Source organism: Pempheris klunzingeri, chromosome 4 (genome assembly GCF_042242105.1).
Source record: "Pempheris klunzingeri isolate RE-2024b chromosome 4, fPemKlu1.hap1, whole genome shotgun sequence".
Taxonomy (NCBI): Eukaryota; Metazoa; Chordata; class Actinopteri; order Acropomatiformes; family Pempheridae; genus Pempheris; species Pempheris klunzingeri.
In genome coordinates this window covers 2114035-2137167 of record NC_092015.1, presented here as the reverse complement: position 1 = coordinate 2137167, position 23133 = coordinate 2114035, and positions in this window count along the sequence as shown.

Sequence of the window (23133 nt, the reverse complement as noted above, 5' to 3'; positions counted from 1 at the left end):
AATTGCAATAACTGGAAACTGGAGAGAACAAATAAGTTGACTAGTTTTTCTACATTCTGATACAGGATATGATTTATTTATTTTGTTATGTTACATAGATGAGAAAAAGCTGTCCTTGAAATTTGTTTTATGTGAGAGTCCTGATCAAAGACGTCTCCCAGATTCCTTAGGAAGGAGCTGTAGGCCAGTGTAATGCCATCCAGAGCTGCTATATCATTGTTAATGTGGTTCTGTGAGGTGTTTAGGGCCAAGCTCAATAACTTCACTTTGATTCCAGCTCAATAGCAGAGAATTGCTGGTCATCCAGGACTTGAACTGATTGGTTTCATCAGGCAACTTTGACAGGGATACTTGGGTATCATCTGCATAACAACATAACAAAATTGTTATAATTGTTGAGTGTTACCTGATGATATTACTTACAGGATGGATGTAGAGGAGACATAGTATAGAAGCACAGAAGTGGAGGATGCATAGTTAACTAGTACAAGCTGATAATGTCCTGAAAAATAGGACTTAAACCAGCTGAATGCCAAGTAAATGTTCAAGTCTCTGTAATGTCGTCAAAGAGAAGAGAGAAGTCCTCTGTCTGATGCAAACAGGAGGTCAGTAATAAGTAAACTATAGTTCTTTAGAAAGTTATACAGGAGATTGGAAACGACTTTCTCAAGGATGTTAGATTGAAAGCGAATGTTAAATATAGGTCCACAGTTGGCTAATCAAGAGTCTCATAGGTCTCATAACAGCTACAGGTTGAAGTACATCGCCTATTAATAAAGACAGATGGAGCATATCTAGCAAAGAAGTGCTCATTAAGGGTGAGACTAAAAATACAAGTAAGAATCTTACAGTTCTGAGTCTCTCTCAGCTTAACCAACATGCTGAAAAGGACTATTTTCCTCTGTTAAGGATGAGTAACAGGCGTCTCATTACAGAGGGCCTTCCTATATGTTCTCAGACTATCCTGACAGAATAAGCAAGATTCTTCCAGTTCGGTGGAGCAACATGTTTCCACGATGTTTGCTGTAGTTTGCAGGTTTGGTGTAAGAACCAGGCTTTTAAATGAGACTAACTACAGCAGCCAACGTTTGGGTTTCCATGGTACAGAGCCATTTTTCTACTTCACTGAGCCCCGCCTACAACAAAGCAAATACACTTCACTTAGTACAAGTTAAAGTGTGTGTGTGTGTGTGTGTTTCTATGTATGTATATCCTTCTTCCCTCATTGGTCCCCAAACTCAAATTCTAAAAAGTATAAATGAAGTGGGTTGAGATGCACTATCAACAACACCTTCTCGTGTAATATCTGTGGCATACTTTTAAACCTACAGAGAAATAAATCCAATGTACTGAGTGCAGCCTCACATTAACAGCTGCACCTCTATTATCCTGAATCTCCAACAGCACACAGGAGAAAGGTGCTAAACTTAACAGAAAAGTCAGCGAGCACTGTATGGAGGTGATAGACATCTGTTGTCGCTCTAATCTAGATATTTTGCCGGCAGGGATGCGAAGTGTTGCTGAAGGTCGACGGTCCATTGTTCCCTCCTGCAGAGCCACCTCTGGGTGTTTTAAAGGGTCTCTTCTCTCCGTCAGATACAAAGATTCTCAGCGCTGCAGGACTGAGAACAGATTACAAGTACATACGTTTCTCGACGTCACAACATTGGTACATGTAACTTGTTTCTCCATATTGGAACTTCTTGCTAAAGTTTCAAATATATTGGGTGTTATTAGCAGTTTTAAATTGAATGTTCTTCAGGAGCTCCAAGACGAGTGTCTACAATGCTCTGCTGCATCACTACTCCACCATATTTTGTTCTTGAGACTCTAGCTGATACTCTCAGCAGCAGCTTGCAGTATTAGCGTCAAGGTTACATCTGCACAGCTGCGGGGAAAGTAAATCAGCAGAATAAGAAAATTCTCTCCTGAAGTCCAATTATTTTTGGATTATTCCATGTCCCTGCTTCATCCTACCTGTGGCAGACTCACTGATTACTGATTACTTTCAGAGGCAACAGGGCAGACTCATTAGGAATAATTCATTTGTTTATGTCATCAGTAAAACGCACTGTACAAAGCCACGGTTCACTGTCTGGGCTGATTGTGCTGCCAGAATGAAAACAGGCCACCCCTTAGAAATGGTAAGACTGCAGCAGCTGCTGATTTGTGTTTCGGTGTGTGTGCATGAGTGTGTACCTGTGTGAGCAGCAGAGGAATATCTCCACTCTTCTTGGTATCGTGAACAACGTATATAAACAAACAAACTCATATTGTTGTTCATGTTCTGTGGCAGCAGACCAGAGCTGCTGTTTCACACCATCTGGCTCTTAGTCAAGAAGCAAACATGTTGATTAAAGGACACAATTAACATAGAACAGGTTTGGTCGAGTCCACCAGTGGGGATTAAAGAATGTGTCCGGTCACTTGTGCACACAGGAGGGAACACGTGTGACAGGTGAAAGATTTAATTATCCGTAAATTGGACGACTAAGTGACCAGCCGAGACAGTTCAGGTTCACTGGTGCTGTGACTGAATCAGTGTCAGGGATGCTTCTCTCACCACTGCTGCAACTGTAACAACTATCAAACATAGGCTTCATATAAGGATGGATAAGCATCTGCACTTCCTCCCAAAATGGATCCAAAATATCAGGTGTTGGAGCAGCGGTGTCACGGTGGGGTCCTGCCTGTGAAACAACTCATTTTGTGTGTTTGAAAGCAAAGTTAGGTTTCCTCTCATCGTTCCAGCTCTACATACAACTGCTGAGGAGAAGCTGCCTCTGTGATGTCAGTCATGAGGTCACACACCCTTTTTACAGCATCAAATAACCAGTTCAAATCAAACTTGTCAGAAATATGAGCACTTGGACATTCATGGCATGATACAAACTACCTAAATTAATTAAAACATCTTTGGAAAATATTTAGTTGACATGTTCTTGGTTCATGTTTGAAGTTTGGTGCATGTACTACTTGGCCCTTAGCCCATCCACTAATATCAAGGTGACCAAGATCAAGACTCTTCAGTTCAGGATGCTTTTGGTTTGACTCTGGTCTTTCCTTTCTCTACTGGAGACCTGACTCAGCAGTTGTTGGACTTCACAGCCTTATTACATGCTAAAACAATGACTCCTCACAATAACTTGTCATTAAAAAAAGTAAAGATGGAAAGATGCCCCATGTGTCGTGAAGAGGATCATGTCCGGGTACGGCTTTACTTCCCCTGAATCTCCCCCGCAGGCTTTCATTGGACGCCGTGTTTGCCTGTCAAGATCTGCTGCTCTCTGTATTTAATTAGAACAGCAGCAGCACATCTCAGAAACATGGCCTCATGTCGGCTGGTCATTCTCTGAGGACAGATTCAATCAGTCTCGTTGGTTGTTAGCTGACAGATTAATGCCAGTCACACTGACTTCCTGTCCGTTTGGTTTCTTCATCCATTCAACCAGTTACAATTCGCTCACAATACAAAGAGCAGAAGAAAACTCTTATTCCTCCACCCATTCTCTCAACATTACAACATCATACTTGATGGTAAATTGCTTCCATAATTGCTATTTTCACCATCTGTCTGGTTGGTGAGAGGATTCTGGAGAGGGTACAGAGGGTACCCTGTAGGGGTGTGTGTGTGTGTGTGTGTGTGTGTCTGTACATGTATTGTGTGGTTACAAAGCAAGCATAGAAGGTCTCTACTCGAAGAAACCATGACAACACGGCTGTTACCTCCCCATTCATTTCACTAAGCTACTGCTGTGTGTATGTGTGTGTGTGTGTGTGTGTGTGTGTGTGTGTGTGTGTGTGTGTCAGTGATAAACTAAACAAAGCCTGTCTCTGTCTTTGTCCTTAGCCCTTTCACCTCTCTGTCTCTCTGAGGGCCAGCAGAGACAACCTGTGCCTCTGTGATACCGACACTCACACAAACACACTCTGTGTTCCCTGTTTTCTGGCCTCCTCCTTCGTCAGGGACAAAATATAACCGGCGGCACTGACACCAGCGGGTTATTGCATCTCTTCCATATAATTCCATATATCTTTGACTTTGTTCCAGTGCTGAATTTGGTTAACAGTGTAAGAAGAACTAATCAGCTTTGATTTGGTATTTGTGGGTCAAAAGAAATCACCGGGACATAGAAGAAGGTATTTAGATCGATGCCAAAATCAGACAAACTGAGTAGATGACACTTTAAACAGATATGAGCAGCACCTCTGGCACCCGAATGACTATTTGGTTTGATGTAAACCCATTATTTAGTCTGTTGCTGTTGTTTTCAGCCTCCGTCTGAATATTCTAACCAGGTGAGACAGTTTTTTTTCTTCAATCCATCTTTACATGTTTTTTTCCTTTACACGCAGAAAGCTGTTTGTTCTCGTTTGTTTATGTCACCTGGACATCTGTGATGTGGGAGAGGAAATTCTACAGACATTCACTGTACAGGAAGTACAGATACAACATGCAAGACAAGACAGTGGGCTACAAACAGTTTTCAATATGCCTTTAAGGCACAAAAACGGCCTTTATGGGAAATCTGTCTGCTGCAGAACAGAGCGGCTAACGTGATGCTGCAGCATGTCACATAAACAGGTCACTTTGTGTAGAATTGATAATGAGATTATACTGATCACTTTTAAAGCACATCTGGATCTGATGACCCCATATGAGCCACTTTGCAGACCTAGCTCCTCAGGGTGGGGCCCTTCTGGCTGTCTGGACCTGTCTGAGGAGATAAAGCTCAACATCATGACTTGGTTCTTCTATTTGTATGTATTTATATTTACATTTTTAATGTTTTTAGTGTTAAATATCTCTTTTCCCATCCTTGTCTTTCATTGTGCTTCATCCTCACTACTTCTTTTGTCCTGCTGTTGTTTGGCCTCACTTTCTTTACTTGCTTTTGTTGTGTCACCTCTTGGAAACATTAACATAATAACTTCATTATATGCAGTGTGACATTCCCCCCTATCAGAGGTTTACTTCCAATGAACTGTAAGTGTCTTCTGCTCTCAGGTTTAACTCTCCCACCGTGTTGTGTTGAGTGTGTGCATGTGTGAATGAGCTGCAGCAAGTATGATTGTATGTGCATCAGTGAGCAAAAGCTGTTGCATATTACATTGGACCTTTTAAAGCATGTTGGCAATGAACCGAGTACTTCCTGTAGGTTCTCATTCATATTCATGAACTCAGCTGAACAATATCTGTGCACACAGTATCTCTGTGACAGGAACTTTAAAATTAGAAGGAAGAACTGCTCGGCCAAGCAGATATTCATTTCTCTGTTGCTGTTCGCTGTGAAATGATGATGATGTCGGTTCATTAGTTGACTGTTGGTGATTGTGGTTCCACAACAAACAGCTTTTCATCGTACTTCCACAGAGGGATACAACTCCTAGCATTCAAACAGGACAGCTATTTTACTGAAAAGACCAAAAGATGAAAAGGTTTTGTTTATTTTAATTACATTTTTTACTTCTTTTACTTGCCAGATCATCCACTGTGCTACGCTGCTCGTCACAAAGCACTGAAGGTTTTCAGTTTTTGCTTATGTGCCTTTCATGAAATACATTTATATGCTACTAATTTGTTTATCCACTTATTGCCCAATAAATGAAATAATGATGCAACGTTCACGTCATCATAATCAGCGAATCGGACCATTTCATTTATCTACAATAGGTTTGGAACCATTGTAAAGTTAGATTTTTGACATTTGGAGAAGTTAAATCATTCCATGCCAGCCAGTGACATTATAATAGATGCAATCTCCCATGGCTAATGCTGTGCTGCGAGCTATAAGAGTCTCTACTCCCATATCTTGACTCTCCATCTGGTGCTGTCTGGCTGGGGATCTGGCTCCTGCTTTTATATTTGAGCCTGGTGTTCACACGCTGCCTCCGTATTTGAGGCTGGTGTTTACCTCCTACATGATGAGGATGGGAGTGGAGTTGTGAAGTCTCCCGCAGGTGGGAGAGATGTCCCAGACTATCTTTAGGTGGCTCTTTTGCATTTAAGGACACCCTGTTGGCTCTGGTGAAATACATGTAGACTGTGGGAACAGAATGTTCCCTCTGAGATAACTGCAGCATCCTTCGCGACACCAGTCACTGTATTGTTTCAATTGGGAGAATTACCAGAAGGATTGTTTTAAGCATTTACACATGACCCCTAGAATATAGTAAGTCTTCAGATGTGTTTTTGTGAGTTGTTTGTGCAGATGACTTCCAGGACAAAACCTGTTGTAGTATTTTGCTCTGAACACACAACCAAAAAACAAAATAAGTGAATTAATGAAATGATTCAGTTCATATTACAGGTTCGAAATCGAAATATGGTTTTGAATTAGTTGGGCTTAAAGGGGGAGGTACTCAGCCTGAGAGGAGAACATTAGCAAAAATCCACATGTTGTCAAACATTTGCTGTCAGTGTCAAATCCTACTTTAAAAATGTGGAGATTCCTGAAAGTAGAAAACCAGCTTTGACTTTTTTTGTGCAAATATTTCAAGAATTAGACAACGTTGCAGAGCTTTATAATGCCGATGTGCTATACTGTTAAATATCTCATTTGTGAAATGAAGATCTGTACTTTGTAAAAAGTCAGTAAGCACAGAGTTGCAGTGAAGCTTTTTCAGTGGGCGTGTGTTGGTGGTTCAGGTAGCAGGAGTTCAGCAGCAACAGGCTGCTGCAGAAGTGTGAAATAACCACAAACATACAGTGGAAGTGTGCAGCTTCAGTACTGCCTCTCTCCTCACACCCTACAGGTGGGTTAGATGTCCCAAACTAAGCTCTGAATAAGCTCTTTTACATTTAAGGACACTTTGTTTTGGGTGGAATATATTCACACTGTGGGAACAGAGCATTCCCACTGAGATCACTGCAGCATCTCTTACAGCTTAAAATGGAACAGCAGCACTGCAGTCTGCACGAGGGGCCAGTAGATTGGATTCTCTATCTCCTCCGCCCTCTTCTTATCCGTACCAGTGCATTCAAGTTAAATGTATTACTCAGCAGTGGGGAAAAGTACAGTAACTGAGTAAATTAATTAAGTAATTAACTCAGAACTCTACTGAAGTTCTTACTTGAGTATTTCCTTTTTATATTACTGCACTTTTGTTTCACTGTTTTTTTTTCACCTGACATAAGAAATATTTGATTAGCTTAAAGAACATGGTGCATTTTTTTTAAACCACCAAACAGTTTAATATCATAGTTTAGAATGAGCACCACTTTGACCAGCTTGTTCTCATCAATGCATTATTAATGATGATTAAAAGAATACAGACACTTCCACTGTTCCCTGGAGTAACGAGACTTCATCATCAAACCACAGCAGCACTGGTTGATAGCAACACGGGACGAGCCAAATAAACAGTGAAACATGGTACCGTCAGTATTTACTGTCTGCTTTAGGGAGTCATCCCTCTTCTTTGCCTTATTTAACTTGTTATTCGTAACTCAGTGCACACAGTATAAGCTTTGTGTGAAAGCCATTATGCCTCTGAGGACACTCTGTGCTTTCACTGTGCTGCTGATGCTCTCCAGCTGTTCCACATACTTTTTGTTACTGTGATAATGGGTACAGTCATACCCATTATCACAGCAAAACGGGCCTTCTCTTACTTTTTATGTTAATCTCGTGTGATTTGCATACATTTCATTGTCTAGCAGGGGATGGAGTGTTCTTTTATTTCTTTGAGTTTAACTTGTGAATAAGATGCCGTGGATTAGGCACAAAATGTTCTGACCTCTTCTTGTTCTGTGGAAGGATGACAGTCAATGTCAGTAAAACGCTCATCTCGTCAAGATGGAGCTCATTTCACCTTGTTCCACTGAAGCGTTTCCACTCATCCACCAGTTCTCCGAGGCGCCGGCCTTTTGTAGAAGAAGAAGTCTTAGTGGAGAAAGACACTTCTTCACCACGTAGCGCTAAAGGAAAGCTCTAGGCGTTGAATTTAGGATAATCTACCCAGTTGAATATCACAAAAACTTGCAAAAGATAAATAAAAAATGTTGTATGACGTTTTTAAAATCAAGTGAAAACTTATGCTTGGCATGTTTAATCAGTAATATGGGATGTGCTAAACATCATGTATGACACACAGAGATATTCTCTTATTAAAGACTGTTCCAGCGGTGCTAAAAGTGCTAACGAGGAATCAAAACAGATCTGAGTTAATATGCCTCCCTCTCCTGCTACAGCTACTTAGTTCCTTTTTATTTAATTCTCTGCTCTGTTAAATACACTTTTAACTTTGTACAATGAAGTCCGTCTTTTTTGCAATTATCCTGAAGCTAACCTTTATCTCTGCCGCAGACATAACACCGCTGCTCAATTAGAGCCGGTTAAGACGCCACGAGACAAAGCGCTGAACAATCCAATCACACCTTTGTGGCTTAAATGAGTCAAAGCTTTGTTTCAGAGTTCCTCCGTGAGATGAGCTGCAGCAGAACACAATAAAGTGGTGCTTTTAGAAATGACATGTTTAGCAGAAAAGTGCACTGGTTGTAAAATACGGTCTTTATTAGGATTATGGGTATTTATAAGACTCTCTAATCCATCCAAGAACAAGACAGGAATCTTTAGACACACCAGATGCCCAAGTGGCACGTGTCAAATAAACTTTTAAACTATAGACTTTCATCTAATTAGGATGACCTTTCACCTTTTCGCACTTTCACAGGAGAAATCTGAACAACCTTCTCTCTCACTGGATGTTTTCTACTGTAATTGTGTTATTATATATGCAGTAAAACCAGTTTTTATCTGAAACCTTTTTGTTGTATGTTCACAGGTATGTAATGCAAGTCTTAGAAAGGTACGACTCTTATATCTCGTTACCTGGCCAGCTGCTTATTACCATTTCTGGCTCATCTTCCTTGCAAACCATTTTTCTGCAGTCTGTCAAGGCTGATGTGGGAAACTCCTAAATGTGCATATTACCAATTTAGGGAGCTTTACTGGACAACATCAGATTATTTATTATTTCATATTCTTTTCTATTTTATACTTCCAAGTATGGATCATAGAATTAGCCTCCCACGTGGGTCAGTGTAATCCCTAACTGAGAACATTTTAAAGCTGACTCTCTAACTCCAAGAGGATCCACACATATATAAAACAAAGATGGTTTTTATTTGAGTCCAACGAGAGCAGAGGTGCAGAAAACCAGGTTTCTTTTCAAGCAGAGCAGCTAGTGGAACAGCCGAGGGTCGGACGGCAGAGGTCTGTGGTTGGCCGGTCGGACTGTGGCAGCTCCGAGGTGTGAATGTGTGGAGCTGTGTGAATACAAAGCAGGAGGCTGCTGGGAGAGAGCTTGCACGCTCAGTCAGACCTCCACAGATAAATAATGAAAACACAGAGAGTTGGGACAGCAGCTCCATGTATTTTGGTTGTGTGTACCAGCTGCTGTAGCAGAATGACCAGAGTGAAAATGTGGGTTCAGAGCCTGGGGAGAGAACGCACAATTTAATACAGTCAGCATTTCAACTGCTGCAGCTCCGTGCACACAAACACAAAACACACACACACTTTTCATACACACAAACTCATGGAAGCTCATGCACAATGTAATACACACACACACACACACAAGTAAAAATACTCATACACACACACACACACACACACACAAATGCACCTCTAACGATACCTTCCCTAGCCGATGAACATAACATAACCTAAACCTCATTTTAAATTTAACCCCTTAAGCCACTGCTGTTGTTGATAAGGTATTACAAAAAGCCCCCGTCCCCCCCAGCACCCACCTGTCTACCTTCCCCCGTGGAGGAAGTAAGTATCGCCGCTCCGCCCTCTGACAAGGACAGAGCCTCCAGACATTAACACTGCAAATATTCCACATTCACATACAATCTATTCCGTGTGAGTTGGCTGACTGAGCTGCACTTTAATGAAGCGAGGACCAGAAACAGAAACGCTCAGGCTTCCTTTGACAAAAGGGGGGTGACCTTTGGAGAAATAAGGACCTGCCGGTACATGCTAACGCTCCACAAATGTGTTGTGAAAAACAGTAGATATAGAAATACTCTCTCTCTCTCTCTCTCTCTCACATCCACACACACACACACACACACACACACACGCTCTGCAGTGTTGTGTCCAATTTCACTTCAAACTAAATGAGTATTTGCTCACACAGAAACATGGCATTTCACTGTGCAGCCATCCCCTGTCATCATAACACTCACTCTGAAGTGTGCTGGGATGGGAAGAAATGATTGTGGTACAAGGCTGCTCTTAAGCTCAGCTGTGTGCTTTGAGCCAAATACTAATGTCAGCGCGCCGTCACGCCAACACGCCAACACGCTAACACGCCCACAACGACGACGTCAACATGCTGAATGTTTACGATGGTCACTATCGCGGTTCAGTGTGTTTGCATGTCGACATACAAAATGACATTTGACCTGGTGTTAGATCACCGAAGTTAACAGAAATGATTATGACATGTCATCATGATGGGCAGCATGGTGGTGCTGTGGTCAGCACTGTTACCTCACAGCAAAGAAGATTCCACATTCGAATCCTGGTTTGAACCTGGAATCTTTCTGTGTGGAGTTTTGCATGCTAGCGTGGGTTCTCTCTCTCTCTCCGGGTTCTCCGGCTTCCTCCCACAATCCAAAAGACATGCAAGCTGGATTCATCCTCTGGGGACCACACATGTATGTACAAAGAGAACTGAACACAGTGTCGGAGGCAGGGGCCTGTTCGGTCCTATGAAGTAGTCCCAGGAGTCCCCTCACACCTTTTGGGTCCTCTAACAAGAAGCCACAACATGATTTAACCCTGCAGCTCTCCCAGTGTTATCAACCTGACTGGATCAAATTCTGGTTCGGTGACATGAATCATTTTGTGGTGCTCATAAAAAAGGCATCCACTGTTTTATAGCCAGTTATTTTCCCATGACTGTGTGTGAGAAAAATGATTTCACATGACAAATATCATTGTTGTAAGTACACAGTGTGGCTGATATGTCAAATTGTTCTCAGAGGTTGGGACCACGAAAGTCTTTATGGTAATCCATAAAATAATGTCCTGATCCTGCAACAATTTCTAATCATGCGTCACTTTTACAATAATATGGACCTTGCTTGTTTAGGTTGGCTCCTTTTACTCTCTCTAATCATTAACATTCACACTTTTAGTTTGGTTTCCTTCTTTGTTTTTCACACCGTCTCACATGCTGTACATTGAGCCATGCAGCCAGCTCTACACGACAGACCAAACACTCATTTATGTGTGTGTTTTCCCTTCTTTTCAAATAGATAGAATAATAATAGAATATACATAAATGAGTAGGGTTTTAACTGCCTTAAATCTTGACAAAATGGCTTCACCAGTGGGTTCGACAAATTGTCAACCGCACACACACACACACACACTCACGCCTTCAGTCTAAAAAATTGAATTAAACGCAGTCAGTCCTTTTTCAATCACATCCTACAGCCCCTGAGAAAGAGAGAGGAATGGAGAGAGTTATGAAAAATAAAGAGAGGACGACGCAGATAATGAGAAACTGAGAGACTGTAGTCGGAGAAAAAGAGACAGAAAGAATTAGAGATGAAGAGGGAGGGAGGGAGAGGCCAGATTAGCGAAGCATATCTCCCAGCCAGCATAATTACCCATCATCCCCCTCTGTAATACTTCTCTTATCGTCATTCTTTTTGGAGAGGGGAGGTTGGGAAACTTTGGAAACTGATCCACGCTCCTTATTTCTTGTTTCTCTGTTCTCTGCTCGCCTGCCCTCGTAGCAGCAGGTCAGGAGGCAGCAGAGAGGATGAAAGCAGAGAGGAGAAAATGTATATAGGAGAAGGGGTGGAGAGTGAGGGTGGGTGGGGGAGGGATCAAAGGGGAGAGAGGGGGGCGGCAAGGGATGGATGTGAACAAGGAAGTGATACAAGAGGAGGACAAAGGAGACACTGAGGCCTAATGTGATCACTAGATGGAGGGCTGCAGATACACTACTGCAGCATGTACTCTGTACTGTGTGCTGCCTGGTCTGGACCTCTCTCCTGCAGGTATTATCACCCAACACTGGTCCGACGGTACAGTATGAGAACCTGAATCTTACCTCATCTAATCTAATCTTATGAAAGAAAACACTTGCAGGGACACGCACTGTTAAATCACCATCCTGCACACCAGATTAATGGTGCACATTGGTATGAAACGCTCAGAAAACCTCCTGCAGTGGCACTAAACATTGGTACTGAACATAAATAAGTGTGAATTTGTCAAATATAAACACGCTCAGCCGACCACATCCACTAATTAGCTTGTTAGGGAGTTTCTCTGCACTCATTTGCATATCCTACATAGCCAAACTGTCACAGTAGGATCAGATCAGATCAGATAAGATCAACTTTATTCATCCCGAAGGAAATTATTTAGCCACAATACAAAATACAAAAATTAGAGCAGTATACACAATTACAGAAAGGTTAGTAATTAAATAAAAATCAAAATAAGTACAAAGTGTGAAGTTTCTAAGTGGATGCAAAGAAATAGAGCCTAACACATTAAATAAAAATAAGTAAATGTAAGCTAGGTAACAAGAATAAATAAATAGATAACAGAAAGTGAACTGAGAGTAAAGAGTAAACAGGAATATTGCACTTGACAATGACTTGAAAAACACTCACTGTGTTTAAAAGGTGTTCAAACTTAAAGATCTCTACTGAATTCTTTCTCTATCTCTCCACCTGTAGCAGCACTATCGGTGATCTGCTAAGAAGCCTTGCTGACCTGCTGATCTGGGATCGATTGCTCCTGGCTCCGCCCACTCAGCTCGGAGTTTCCCTCTTTGCACTAAAAGTTGTGTTTGAGGAAACGACACGTTTGTTTCTCCCCGTTTTCAGGTATGTAGACGGTGTTTGGCACTGGTGGTGATTATTTATGAATATATATCTCTAAATGTGTCTGTGTGAGCAGAGAGGGGCAAATTAGCAAAGTGCAGCTCGTCATCAGGTGAAGTGAGTCCGCCATCTTGAAAACTCACCTGAACTCAAATGTGTTGAGTTATTTCTTTAATAACTTTTTATGATATTTGCAAGAGTTTATTGAGCTAAATGTTCATGTTCATGTCTCTTTCAGGTTGCATATTGCACCATATTTTATTTTGTACATTTTTATATTTGTATTTTTTGCACTTTTACATTATATTTTGTTTATTTGTGTTTTTATTTCTTCCCATTTTTTTATCTCCTTTTTCTTCCATTCTGATGTAGCTGTTGTGTAATGAAAATATCCCTTTGGGGATAAATAAAGGTGCATTTTATCTTATCTTATGTTAATGAGCAGAAACTGAGCTCTGGTTCATAACATTAGAGTAAGTAACACACTACATTCATCCTGTTTTACTGTGTTACATTTAAATTGTGTTTATTTGTGATTATTGATTGGAGTAAAAGTGAAAGTCAGTGTTGGGGGGGGGGGCGTCACGTCCTTTGTGTCTGGTGAAAGCAGCGCTGACTGCATCAGGCGACCTGTTGCTGAGATGACGTTCAAATTAAAACTCATTATGTTAATTAATTTTTAATTGTTTTTCAAAAATACCACTTGCAGTTCAACACACAGTTAATTATCGATGGATTTTCCTGTCATTTCTGAGCTTGTCCGTGTCACACCAGGACCTGATTGCCTGCTTTTGAGTAGATGGGGACAGAAAACCAGTTCAAACCGACCTGCTCCTGTTATTTATCTGTTAAAACAGAGGAGGATGAGAATCAGTTGTTGTGCATGAAGTGCATCGTGACTGCCGGAGCTTCATTTCATCCCAAAACATACATTCATCCGAGCGAGATGCCCCATCTAGCTCAGTCTGCTGATGGAGGCCGCAGAGTCAACAGTCGGTGCTTTAACGGGGATAATGGAGCCCCTGTGATTGGCTTTGGCCGTTCCCATCTCCTCTCCAGCTCCTGGTACACCCTCCCAAGACGTATGATACTTTTTCTCCCGTTGCAATCCCATGTGAGGTGTGTGCCGTCAGATCCCAAGTGCCTCATCACTTCCTCCGTGCAGCTGAAAACGTGTGCCGCACCTGCCCCGAGATTTATGCAAAATAAAGTATGTCTCAACGTGATCTACAGCGAAGAAGAGACAGACATGTTGAAGGGGAAGTGTCGACGGGATGGGAGGTAAGCTGTGAAGGTGGAGGGACAAAATGGAGGGAGGCAGCAGAGAGATAGAGACGGAGCAGAAGTGCAAAGTGAGGGTGAAAACGGAAGAGAGGCTGCAGAACAGAGTGAGTGATGAAACAACAGGGAAGGATGAGAGAGAGAGAAATGAGAGATGAGAAATGAATGGAGAGGGCAGATGGAAGGAAGGAAAGAGGAGGATAAGAGTCAAAGGGAGAGGAGGGATGAAGGATGAAGCTCCAGTGTTACAGCTGAAGCTCTGTGTGTTTGCTCTCCTTCGTGAGACTGAGTGAGACTGAGCACTGATTCCAGTCGAGCAGCTTTAAAACTGAAGAATTTTATTCCACAATATAATAAATCTATTGTGTTTTTTCCCCCTCAGACTGAGAAATGTTCCAAATACAGATGCTCTAAAGTCTATTGACTGAGTTTTACTTTTTTGTGCCGGAGATCATTTGAATTTGTCAGAGTAGGTGGAGGTGCCAAGTGACGCAGATTAAAATTCCAGTGGTTTCCCTCGTCAACTGTTCTGTTGTGGAGGCTGAACTAAGTGGGACCCAGAGAGAAGTACATGCAGAAGCCAATCCCTTTATCACTTTACCGCTTTTTTACTGTAACACCATGATAGCAGCACATGAGAGTGACTGTCAAGGGTCTTTTACACGTAAACACCCGTCATGGTTTAGATTTCCTCAACACAAAGAGTGATGCTTGACTTTGTGTGCCGCTTGTGACGCCTCACGCTCTGCAGGGAAAATACTTTGTGGGCTTCACAGGATTTGTTTTGTTGGAGACAATCAGGACTAGTTCTATTAATGCATCCATAACCGAAACTCATGTTTTCTTTATGTCTGCGTTGCATTATTAAAGCTACATGAGGACGTTTGTGAACACTAGAGGACAGACAGAGGTATCTCATACCCCACGCCCACGCTGTGTATGTAGCACACGTATTTGCCCCCCAGTCATACGATGAGGTGTGGTCAGGTGCATTGTGGGGCAGCACAAAGCTCACACGCTACTGACCAACACGTGCCAGTGGTGCCGTTTCCTTCCTGCTATTTAAAGGGTGAATTATTCAGTAAGATGTGCCACGACGTGTGTTCACTGTTTAAACAGAATGGCAGTGACACTTTGAGTCATGTTGTGGCCGGAGCACACTTATGATTAATTAACAGACTAAACACAACCCCTCTGGAGCCTGTGGTTGGAGATTATGCACCATTTAACAGGCGAAGTGGAGTTGGACACACGCCGTGCACTCTAGCGCCGCCCTCCTGACCAACTTTATTGTTTAGCTTCACTACTGGTAAGGCTCTGAAGATAAGATACGACCAACTTTATTGTAAATTACAATACAAGTACAAAGTTGACGCAACAATACAAAAGTTAAATACAAAGTGTAAAGTGTCTCTAAGTGAAGAGCAGAGAAATAGTGCCAAACAAATGAAATAAAATAAGTCCAGAATGTAAACAAGAAGCAGATAAATAACAAAGTGAAGTTGAGGGTTAACAGTAAACCTTTGACAACTATTGCACAGGATTGATTGAGTCCTTCAGTATCCCTCCTGCAGAAGGAGGAGGAATCTACAGTTTGATAGCCACAGGTAGTAAAGACCTCCTGAGGTTCTGAGGGACACCTCGGTGCTCTCGGTCTACACCTGAAGGTGCTCTGACAGGACGTCAGCGTGGTGTGCAGGGGGTGAGAGGTGTTGTCCATGATGCTGAGCAGCTTCCTCAGCATCCTCCTCTCTGACACCTCCACCACAGACTCCAACTCCACTCCCAGGACAGAAGCAGCTCTCCTGGTGAGCTTGTCGAGTCTGTTGGCGTCAGCTGTCTTCAGCACACTGCAGCGTAGAAGATGTCGCTGGCTACCACCGAATGATAGAACATCTGCAGCATGGTTCTGCAGACGGTGAAAGATCTGAGCCTACAGTCGGCTCTGACCTTTCTAGTGTTTTTTGACCGGTTCAGTTTATTGTCAATGTGAACGCCAAGGAATGTGTAGTCATCCACAATGTCCACCTCTGGTCCATTGATGGTGACTGGGTTCAGAGCAGCTAAATGTGTTGTTTGTTTAGTCCAGTGGTTTAATATGTGACGTGGACGCCCTGACGAGCGGTGGGTGATTCTTTTATTCTACATGTCTAGCTGACCTGAAGCAGCATCAGCCTTCACGTGGAGTCGTGTCTCTGGCCAGTCATGGAGTCCAAGTCCAACATTCACTCTCCTTCTTTCTCATAAGCTGCTTGATTTTTCACTTTCTTTGTCAGAAAGTCATCGACTTTGTCTGTTATGGGTGAATGAAGATGACATATATATTTATTGAGCCGTAAAAAACCAAAACTGTCCTTTAATTTAGTATTTTGGGACAAAATCTAAACTATTTCAGCCTGCAGGAGTTATATAGTCTTATTGTTAAGTTGCAGACTATTTATGAACGTAGGGATCCTTTATTTCCCAAACAGTGGGTCAGACCTTCTGCCTCACACCACAGTAGAACAGTATTGTGTTGGATGTGGCTGACGGAGCAAGAAATCAGAAGTGAGCTGCACAGTTGCTGTTGACTGTTGTTCTGTGGGTTCTGCAGTAGTAGAACCCCTTCTCTATTACAGAAAGTCATTTCATTTCACCGCAATATGAAAAATATCACTTAGTGGAGCTTTAACATAAGCAATTACAATGCAGTGGCAGTGTGTTCGGCCATGCTAACAAGAGTGCATATCGCTCACTCAGGCATTATATCAGCACTCATGAGACATTCAACTTAAACTGAATTATAAGTACTAGCATCTCATGAATGTTAATGACTTGGTATCTATCAGAGATTACACATTAGAGTCAGAGCTAACTAAAGTGAAATGCATTATATTGGATTATTAATAAACCTGCTGCTTTATGTTGAATAGTATGTTCGACGTGTGCAAAATCAACTATGATTCAAGGTCTCGTGTAGATAAAATGGTGTTTTGAGTGATTAGCTTCGCAGAATTAAACATTCAGGAGGTTTTTTAGCTTCAATATTACATCAATGAGTATATTAAAGAAATCAGAGACTAAATTAAATGTGGCCTACCCAAGCTGTGATGTTTTCATAATTCTAACTTTTTTTATACTCATTCCTGGTCCCCATATTACCCAGAATGTAAAATGACTACCAACTGTTTGGTCAGTCGTTTGTTCCCAGATTTTCATCATTCACAAACCTGTTCATTGTTAACAGAGGAGAACAACAGGACATGTGAGGGGAAAATGGGACAGTGGTGCCATATTTGGATGCAGGACAGCGTGGTGAGACAGAAAAACTACCGCTCATTAACTCTTACCGCACAAGTTCCCCAGGCCGCATGGGGATTTAAACAAGTGGCCTCGCAGTCACAGGTCCACTTGTGTAGCATCTGGGCTGCTGTCTGCCCACTGTCAGGCCCTGCAGGGAGCCGGCGATACAACAGCATATCATAGCCAGTGGGCTTCATACAAAATTAGACTTCTCCTGTCAGGAAACATCAGATGTTGTTCCAGGGTAATTTAGAAGGCCATTTACATTTTCCGGCTGTCTTCAAGGCATTGCTGCTTCATTAGATGTTTCACTGAAGAGCACTACAGGAAAGACAATAACCAGAGAGGAGGTGACAGGCTACAAAGGTCGCGGGTCCGATGAGACGAGATCTGCATTGTGCTTTTCCAACCTGAAACCTTGATTGCATGACAAAGATTTGTTTGAAACTCTCCAATAAGACCTTTTTCAGTCCCGGATGCAGACTTTTATTTCCCACTTGTCTGCTCGTATCACACACTCTGAATGCAGGTTGATTATATTTCCATTCAGCTTGTACTCCGCCCCCCCCTCCTAACCGCAATATTGCTCCGTGTTCTTCCAGAACATGCATAATAGTTTGTTTTTTCCATAATTCATGACTTGCTTGGATTGTATTGAGGTTTTCAGGAACTCAGATACTTCAATGAAGCAGCTGCTAAATTTTTAAGCCCAGGGCTCAAACTGAATAAAATCATTCTTGCTCCGTCAGCCACATTCAGTAGAATACCGGTCTGCTGTCATGTAAAGGCTCGACTCCTGGTGCATTCTGGGGGGGGGGGGCAGGCCCATTGTTTGAGAAACACTGCGTTGGCGTAAATGGTTTTCGATTTAACTGTTTGACTAACCAGATTATTCTGCTCACATCTGTGCACATTACAGCTGGTACACTTGGTGCTGTTTATAGTGTAGATTTACACTTTGGACATTTTTATTTAGCTTATTTATTTGTTTGTATTCATGGTGGTGGTCACTTCTATACTATTGTAACACCAGAATTATCAATAAAGTATTTCTATCTATCTATCTTATGCCACAGTTTTAGCTCAGGTGCATATAATATGACTGAAGGTAATATAAACCATAGGTACTATAATATGACAGCTCAACACGTGACCAGGAGAAGAAAAGTATCTCACATTAAAAACCACAAACTGAGCTTTTGCTTGTATGTTTAGGGATTTCCTACCTGTTTATGTGTCTTTTTATTTAGCCGTTTAGACGTTTAAGTGCTACATAAAGAATAAACAGTGTTTGCTCCCTGAGGTGCGACTGCTCGTCTAAGTTGTCCTCAAACTTCCAGACCTTTGCTACGATAGTCGTGTAGAATAATAAGTAGGGAAAAACACAGCTTTAGTCATCGATAATCGAAGCTCGGAGGTCCTCTCACAAGCTTTTCACAACTTCAAAATCATCTGCACACCCTCTCAGTGAAGGTGTCTGGCTTTAGGTGCTCAAAGACTGGTGATGAGACGTTCAGCTGGGAGGAGGCCAGCAGGAGCGTGTTAATAAAGAAGGCCTGGAAACATTGTTTGGATTCAGATGGCATCTGTTTGAGATGATTTCTCAGAGGGCGACTGATGAGATGGAAGTTTCTTTATCACTTGTTAGCCAAATTAGAAATTTGGTGAAGTGCAGAACTTTTTATTAAATACTGTCCCGATAGCAAATGACTTGAACTTAGCTCATTAGAAAAGTCGAGGAAAAAAAAAGAAAGAATAATTGCATTACTGTGAATCAATTATGTTTTCATTACCTTGTGAATATTTGTCTGTCTTTGGTCCTCAGTCCGGCTTGATATTCAGATGTGTTTTTATGCTAATGATGATTAAACTATTGTTGATGAGTTTCTCACAATAGATTGTGTGATTATAGTTGAGAATATTTGCTGAGTGCAGAATGTGTTTTGCTTCTCGAAGAGAGAAAAAAGGAATAAATTGGATTCAAGTTTGTTCATTTGTCTGGTAAAATTTCAAGATAACTCTCCGCTTCTGGTTAAAAGTCTGCAGTGAGAGTTGACAGCATCTACAGGCTGACGTCCGAACGGTCGCCCACATCTCGTAGAGTCCTGTAGAGTGGAAGAGGAGCCTTGGTGAGCTGCTGCGACAGACCTTTCAGGTAAATATCTGAAAAAAAAAGGTCCTAGAAAGTGTAAAAGAAGTTGAGTTCCAGAAAATAGCTGAGGTTTAAGAATGGAGGGTTCATCTTGGCCCAAGTCGTCGTTTATTACATCGATTACATTCATCACTTCAGGCAAACAAGACTGTTTGAAAATGAGGCTGGGCTGCAGCAGGACAATAATATGTTCACACAGTGGAGTCCTCGATGGCTCGAGTCCAAACAGCTCAGGAGTGAACGGAGGATGCGCAGCACTGCCGGCTATGGGCGCTGGCTTAATCCAGAAAGGCACAATGCTTTGAGCAGTTGTATCAGATCAAACCCAGATTATGTTCCCACCGAGTTAGTTTGTAACTGGATCGAGGACCCGGTCTGTTGTGTTGGTCTGCTGCAGTGATGCTGAAGAGGCCCTGACACAGAGCAGAGGGGCTTCATCACCGAGTGACATGCTGCGATCTGGAAAGCCAAGTTTCCATGAAGACTTAATGTGGTAGCTTGTAGCTGCCGTCACAACTCCTACTTTCTGATTACTGTACGTGTAGAATCTCCCCCTCCGGAAAGGAATGAGCACTAAAGTAGATAATTTGATGGGAATCATCAGTCAAATTTTATTTGGGCTGAAAAGTACCAGCAGCACTCTCACCCTTATTATCTCCCAAAGAACAGAAGACCAGTGGTTTTCAATTCTGGGCCATTATTTCAAAAGATTATAGAGGCTTTCATTTCACCACAGCCGGTCATCTCTCTGTTCAGTTGTTCATTTTTATCTGCAAAATCAGCTGCTGCTGCAGTGTTTTTATGAAATGAACATTCTGCGTCCTCCTGGGTCCTAATGGCACATTATTCTACAAGGTTTAATGCAACAAGCAGTTCAATACAAACTCATTAGTGGCAGAAATCTGTCCACGTGGGATCTCCAGGATTAGACGTCATCAAATCATGTGTGTGTGTGTGTGTGTGTGTGTGTTGGAGGTATCTCTGTGGGGGGTGTTGACATCCGCCAGCCTTTCCCCATATTTTCATTCCACTGGATCAATCTATCATGTGTAATCTATGTGTTTGTTATAACATGTGTGCATGTAGGTCAGAGATTATACTGTGTGTGTGTGTGTGTGTGTGTGAGTGTGTGTGTGTGTGTGTGTGTGTGTGTGTGAGAGAGAGAGAGAGAGAGCATGTGAGGAAGCACTACCCATCATCCTCGGCCCTTTTCCTTGTATTTATTACCAAGTCAACATTTCTGACTTCTCTTGTTTCATGAGTTTTAAACCACAGTATAAAAGTGTGTGTGTGTGTGATATGTGCACACACACACACACACACACCTTCTATCTGTCTGCATGTGTGTGTTGGCTGGGGGGGGGGCTCTCATGTCTCCCATCCTTCTGTTTATTATAAGTCCCGACTGTTCCCCTGCCTTCCATCGCTGTGTCTGCTCACACCCCCCCAGGTTAACAGTATCGCCGTTTAACTGTGACATGCAAAGCACGTTTCCACTTACCATCCCGTTACAACGTTTAACATTCAGCTCACGTTTAACGCTCCCCCGACGCTGCTAATTCTAATTCACGGCCGCACAAGCAACAGCAGCCACCCCTGATGCCACCGAAACCCTTTCCTTCCTCCCCCTCGTCGTACTTTACCGCCCTTCTTCCCTCGGCCCTCACTGCCGTGTGACATCAGCTTCATCAAATCCATCTTTCCTACAGATGTTGGCTCAGATCTGCTTGTATTTTGACTAATAATGAAGTACAGATGAAGGTGGGAAATATTAAAGAGTTAACCAAGAGAACTAAATGAAATAATACACTTCTGAAAGCTGACTCTAAAGCAAAGCATGATGGGAACAATATGGGGCTTTAAAACGTGTTGTCAGAATAAAACAGCTCCGAGCCAGTGGTGTGGTGATCGTTCACTCCCAGAGCTCAGCTGCAGGAGGGATGTGGGTTCAGTGTCTTGCCCACTGGAGGAGCCCTGGATTGACCCTCCAGTCTTCAGAGTGGTGGACATCCTGCTCTTCCTCTTCCTCTGAGCCACAGTGTGGATTTAAGAATCCACTCCAGTGTCCTCAGTCGATCGCTTACAGCTCCACTGTAAAAGGCAAACGCTGCTCGGCTCTGATTGGTTTAAAGAAACACAACCAGCGCTCCTACAGCAGCGAGATGAGCTGGACCTTCCTCTAGAGACGGGTCACTGCATCATGTGACCATCACTCCAGCGTTAGAGAGTCTGTACAGATGCATCATATGAAATGTGACTAGTCTAATCAGTGTAGTCATGAGGTTTGAACACACACTTGCAGTGACGTGTTTGCTGAGTGACACCTTCTCTTTGCTGCTTTCCTCAGAAAGAAAAAAGGCCCTTTTGTCAGTTTCTAGTACAGCAGACGGTGTGATCCCTCATAAGCCTCCTTTTAACCTTATTAATGGTCAATAAACAATCTTACCAAAGCTTTACAGAGTTAATGTTACAAGCATGACTAAATCTACTTCTCCCACATGGCTTACAAACACCAGATAAAAGGATTTCTTCTCCAACCTTCGGGTGTTTTTTTGCCCCAGTGTGAGCACTGATGGCTGCAGAGGATGTTAAAGCCTCAGAGGTGTTACATTAAACAACAGGACTGTGATCATGTGTTATATAAGAGGTGCATGTGGTCCTGGTCAGTTATATATGGAGAGTCCTACATCTATCTATTGATCACCTATCATCTATCTAGTCAGTTATATATGGAGAGTCCTACATCTATCTATTGATCATCTATCTATCATCTATCTATTTATCTATCATCTATCTAGTCAGTTATATATGGAGAGTCCTACATCTATCTATTGATCACCTATCATCTATCTATTTATCTATCTATCTATCTATCTAGTGAGTTATATATGGAGAGTCCTACATCTATCTATTGATCACCTATCATCTATCTATTTATCTATCATCTATATATTTATCTATCATCTATCTAGTCAGTTATATATGGAGAGTCCTACATCTATCTATTGATCATCTATCTATCATCTATCTATTGATCATCTATCATCTATCTATTGATCTATCTATCTATCTATCTATCTATCTAGTCAGTTATATATGGAGAGTCCTACATCTATCTATTGATCATCTATCATCTATCTATTGATCTATCTGTCTATCATCTATCTATTGATCATATATCATCTATCTATTTATCTATCATCTATCTATTTATCTATCTAGTCAGTTATATATGGAGAGTCCTACATCTATCTATTGATCATCTATCATCTATCTATTGATCATATAGCATCTATCTATTTATCTATCATCTATCTAGTCAGTTATATATGGAGAGTCCTACATCTATCTGTTTATCTATCTATCATCTATCATCTATCTATCATCTATATATCTATCTAGTGAGTTATATATGGAGAGTCCTACATCTATCTATTGATCATATATCTATCATCTATCTATTGATCATCTATCTATTTATCTATCTGTCTGTCTATCTATCTATCTATCATATATCTATCATCTATCTGTCTATCTGTCTATCTATCTA